The 5,732-nt window shown below is 38.6% G+C and overlaps 1 non-coding gene across 1 annotated transcript; it reads left to right on the forward strand.

Annotated features, from left to right (window-relative positions):
• The first annotated feature begins 1,743 nt into the window (after positions 1 to 1,743).
• LOC119867872 lies at positions 1,744 to 1,849 on the forward strand. The gene has a single exon (XR_005384922.1). It is a non-coding gene; the product is annotated as a U6 spliceosomal RNA (small nuclear RNA).
• The last annotated feature ends 3,883 nt before the right edge of the window (positions 1,850 to 5,732 follow it).

A 5,732-nucleotide genomic window follows, 5' to 3' on the forward strand; every position in this document is an offset into this window, starting at 1 on the left:
TTTTACATGCTGAGTCAGTGTATCCACTGTAGGTGCTCTTTGGAGAGCCTGAAACTTTTTGCCTTGGTTTGACATTTTGTCTCAACTTCATGGTCACAGTCTTAAGATCAGTCTTCCATCCCTCTTTAGTGCATTTACGGATTACCTGGGTTTTGTTACTGTTAATTTTAACATACTGTGGAGCACTTCTTTCTGCCTCATTCTTTGAACAATCAATAAACAAACGTTTATTGAAAATCTGGAGAGCATGGTTTACCTTACACATTTACTAAGTTTCTGCAGATTTAGATAATCTTATTTTTTATTCTTTTATGACAGCTTTTCAGTATTATATGGTAGAGGCAATAAAGTATAACGGTTAAGTACATGAATGCTAAGCCAAATTGCCCAAGTTCAAATCCGGCTCTGATATTTCACAGCTGTGTGATCCTGGGCAAGTTAATTGATGATGCTGTGCCTCAGTTTACTCATATGTAAAATCAGGATAATAACAGTATCTACTGGGACGCCTGGATGGCTTAGTGTTTGAGTGTCTTCCTTTGGCTCAGGGAGTGATCCCAGGGTCGGGAGATCGTGTCCACATCAGGCTCCCCACAGGGAGCCTGCTTCTCAGAACCTCCGCCTATGTCTCTGCTTCTCTCTGTGTGTCTCTCATAAATAAATAAATAAATAAATTTTTAAAAAGTATCTATGTTTGGGATTTACTTAACTAGTAAATTAGTTGATAAAAGTAAAGCAGTTGGGGGCATTCCGGGCAGCTCAGCGGTTTGGTGCCGCCTTCAGCCCAGGGCATGATCCTGGAGACCCGGGATCGAGGCCCATGTTGGGCTCACTGCATGGAGCCTGCTTCTCCCTCTGCCTGTGTCTCTGCCTCTCTCTCTCTGTGTCTCTCATGAATAAATAAATAAAATCTTAAAGAAAAGAAAAGCAGTTGAAACAGTGCTTGAACTGATAAAGTCCCCATAACGCTGCTACTCATGGTGAGCATTTATTAGAGGGTATCAGTACTGAAAAATCAGTATTATTACATTGAAGAATGAGTTTGTAAATTATCTACAATTAGCTGTCCTGTCAGCTGTCTTTCATCTATGACCTGTCTTGTGCAAGGCATGGTGGGTAATGAAGGCGCGGAGGTGATTTCTACATAAGCTCTACTCTTGAATTGATTGGGAATTTTGCACATATATCACAACTGTGTGATGATTTGCTACATGAAGAAGTTGCCTAGTTGCACCAGCCCGGCTAGTGACAAAGTCAAGACCCTGTGTAGCATAGGATAGTGTGAAATCTCACAGCATTCTGATATCCAACTCATTATTTCCTCTAAGGTTTTCTAAATGACCTCACCTTTGTTGGTGATCTCTGCTCCTGGAAGAAGTCCAGGACACAAGAAAGGAAACAATTCCTGGGGATCTTTAGGAAGAACCTTGAAGAAGATGTTATTGTATGTTACTGATTCTAAGACATGTTTTTTCACCCTTTTTAGTCTTCTGAAATCAGATGTAGCAAAAAAAGTATTACAGGTGCCATTGCCTCTACATGCAAATATGTGGTCATAGGTGCTCAGCTGTCACTTCAGCTGAGTTATGTACAATGTCAGTACCACAGGACTTGAGATTCATTATTAAAATATCTTCAAAATGATTACTCTGTACTATGAATTGAAAAGTTACTATACATGGAGGAAGGCACAAAAACAGAGCACTGTAATATGTGCTAAAAAAAAAAAAAACAACTGTGAATGTGCTTGCTTTTGCAGCACATATTACTAAAATTGGAATGATAGAAAAGATTAGCATGGTCCCAGAGCAAGGATGACATGCAAATTTGTGAAGTGTCCCATATTAAAAAAAAAATTGACTGGCAAGTTTAAAAGAGAAGCTTTCATTAAACAAAATAAAATTCTAAGTGCTAAGAAAGCATGGGCCGGCCATATTTCAGTTGGCAGCATTTTGTTTCTTTATGGTACATAAAATAATGGTTCATTTTATAATTAAAATTTTCTTAGATTTGATGAAATGTACATCTTAAAGCTCAAAGAGGAAGATTATAAATAGCTACCTTGAAATTTTCCACCACATTCCAAATCTTCAATTTTTGGCAGAACCAAATTCTACCTACATTCATATTTAATTTTTAAACTCATCTCATTTTTAAAACAAATACATTTATTTTGAAAGATAAAGGTATACCCTTGTGGAATGAAGGTTTTGCTGTGCTAGTGGAATGGTTTATATATGAATTATAATTAATCCATAACTACTAAGCTGGAAAAAAATGTTTGATCATTTACCATCTAAAAATCATCTTATTGGGTCACCTGGCTGGCTCAGTGGGTGGAGCATGCAACTCTTGATCTCAAGGTAGTGAGTTCAAGCCTCAAGTTGGGTGTAGAGATGACTTAAAAATAAAATCTTTAAAAATAAATAAATAAAATCATCTTGGAATGCAGGCATATGCATAATCCCTTGGGGGAACCCCACATTTGGGTGAGATTCCACCTCCTTAGATCTATCACTTCCTTCCAGCCACTGAGCCATTTCCACTATGTCCAGACCCTATTTGCATTCGCTTTTAAGAAATTCACACTGAAAAATCCTTCCCAAACTGAATTCAGAGAGCCACCATTCATTTAATGTTTGACTTCTCAGCACCCATAAATTCCCATGTTTATTTTTATTACTAAGGGATGGAAAGGTCAATGCCCTACTTTGGCCGTGATGACTGACACCCTCAGGTTGCTGGACACTTTGTCATGAATTCTTACCCACATCTTGATATAATAATTGTGGAACTTTGGGAGAGGGGTCTGATGTTAGCCTAGGGAGATCGTTTCAAGATCAGTACTTGTCCTTCAATCGCTTTCAATTTGTAAACCCAGTCATACATCTTCTTTGACTCAATAGAGCATCACTTTCACATATGGGCAGGGCTCTTGTATCAACAAGATGAGGAAATTCTGTTTATCAGCAAGTGACACTTTCCCCACTTTGCGCTTCCTACTAATTATGGCTGTTAAGTTTTCAGGGTCCTATCACAAAGAGCAGTTCATTAACTTTAATTATTTTTGAAATTCATTGGCTCCAATACAGAGTGAAGCTGGCAGATGCCAGAGGGTTAGAGTTGCAGAAATTAATTAACAAAGAGTGGAAGCCCTTATTAGCTGATGCATTTTGCTACCTTCCTTTTTTTTTTTTTTTTTTTCATTTAACCACTTCAGAGTGGGTCTTAGACCCTTCAAACTGGAGGTAGGGGAAAGGTTAGAGCTGAATGTTCAAGAAATTGAAATTGCAGGTGTTGGCCAACAGCAGAGTGCTTGACTTGTTTTGCATTATATTCCAGCTATATCTCTATCAGGTCTAGACTTAGAAAACCCATAGATCAGTTGGTTCCCAAATCACATCTAACTGGTGTCTATGTTTAGTTGATTCCAGATAGAAGTTGACACTGAGAAGCTTGATTGGAATCCCTCTGCATGGCAACCTGTTAAAATTAGATTTCAGCGGCGCATGGAGGTCCTCTGGTCTGTTGAAGATTTGGCACTTTGCTGGTATTCTTTAAACATCAAACCAGTTAGAATCTATTGTTGTAGATTCCACTATCAAGCCCATGTCTGTTCCAATTTCTCTTTTAAAAAGTACCTTCCTGGGATTCCTGGGTGGCGCAGCGGTTTGGCGCCTGCCTTTGGCCCAGGGCACGATCCTGGAGACCCGGGATCAAATCCCACGTCGGGCTCCCTGCATGGAGCCTGCTTCTCCCTCTGTCTGTGTCTCTGCCTCTCTCTCTCTCTCTCTCTCTCTCTCTATCATGAATAAATAAATAAATAAAATCTTTAAAAAAATAAAAATTAAAAAAATAAAATAAAAAGTACCTTCCTGATGTGAAAAGTAGTGCTCTCCAACATTGCTAGAAGTAGTATAAATTGGTACAATCTTTCTCTTTCTTTCTTTATAGTCTTTCTGGAAAGCAAAATAGCCATAGCCATAAGATGTCATCACATACACATACAGTTTATTTTTTTAAAAGATTTTATTTATCCATTCATGAGAGACACAGAGAGAGAGGCAGAGACAGGCAGAGGGAGAAGCAGGCTCCACAAAGGGAGCCCAACGTGGGACTCGATGTCACATCCTAGGCTGAAGGCAGTGCTAAACCACTGAGCCACCCAGGTTGCCCCACATACACATACAGTTTAAGATTTCCACAACTGTTTTGTCCAAAAAGATAGTAAGAAATGTGGACAAAGACTTATCTATAAGGAAGCTCAATGCACCATTAGTTAGGTAATAGTTTAATATTAGAAAAACCTAAACAGGGATCCCTGCGTGGCTCAGCGGTTTGGCGCCTGCCTTCGGCCCAGGGTGTGATCCTGGAGATCCAGGATCGAGTCCCACGTCGGGCTCCCTGCATGGAGCCTGCTTCTCCCTCTGCCTGTGTCTCTGCCTCTCTCTCTCTCTCTCTGTCTCTCATGAATAAATAAAATCTTTAAAAAAAAAAAAAGAAAAACCTAAACATCCCAACCACTTGAATAATATACAGCCAGCAGAAGGGATGTCATAGAATATTTGGTACAGAAACATATTTATCTTATATTGTGATGTTAAAGAACCATGTCCCAGAACTATATAGTATTTTAATTTCAATATTTTATATAGTTATAGCAGTGTACAAGGGGAAGAATTACAGTGCATTTCTATTTTCATCCCTATATATTTCTGCATTTTTCAAATTTCCTACATTGAACAACCACCATTCTTCTAATCAGAGAAGGAACATAAGCGGCTTTTAAAAACAAAAGAGAGAAAGCATCTCCTGGAGGCACAGCATAATTGTTGAAATTAAAAGTTCATCAAAATCAAAGCCTTATTCTTCCTGAAAGTTCAGGAAAAGGAAACTGATTTCCTAAGGGCTTGTCACGTATTAGGCACCATCTAGGACATTTTTACGTACATTTTTCCTCTTAATCATCACAGTAGTCCTGTAAGGCATGTACTATTATCTTTAGCCTTATGGCTGAGGATGCAAAGACACAGAGACTTAAGTAGCTTATCCTAGCTCAAATAACTATTAAATGCCAGAGTCAGGATTCAGAGTCAGGTCTTATCTCTTTGTTTATTCACCAGCTTATTCATATATATACACACGTGTAATCATTAGGATGACTGAATAGTTCTGGCATATGAAAAATAGAGAATAATATAACAAGTATAGAGAATAACATTAAAAGTATCCATATATTCAGCTTCCAGCTTAAGAAATTAAATATTTCAGACACAGAGGATGCAGCCTGTGTACTTATCTCCAGGGCCATTCTGTTTTCTTCCGTTGAGAAGTAACCATTATCTTGAGTATGGAGTTTATTATTCCTACGCAAATTATAGTTCCTTTGCTACATATGTTGGTATCCATAAACTAGACTGAATCAGTTACTGTCCAGTCAGGAAAATAGAAACCACTCTATGTATTACACACAAAGGAGATTTAATACTAAGAATTACAAAGGTATAGAAAGGGCTGGAGAAGCAAATGGGATAATGTTTAGTTTCATCCATTTACCTCCCCACATCAATTCTCCATCTTTCTTTCTTTTTTTTTTTAAGGTTATTTATTTATTTATTCATGAGAGACACAGAGAGAGAGAGAGAGAGACAGAGACACAGGCAGAGGGAGAAGCAGGCTCCATGCAGGGAGCCCGACATGGGACTCGATCCCAGGTCTCCAGGATCAGGCCC

This window comes from Canis lupus, chromosome 36 (assembly GCF_011100685.1).
Source record: "Canis lupus familiaris isolate Mischka breed German Shepherd chromosome 36, alternate assembly UU_Cfam_GSD_1.0, whole genome shotgun sequence".
Taxonomy (NCBI): Eukaryota; Metazoa; Chordata; class Mammalia; order Carnivora; family Canidae; genus Canis; species Canis lupus.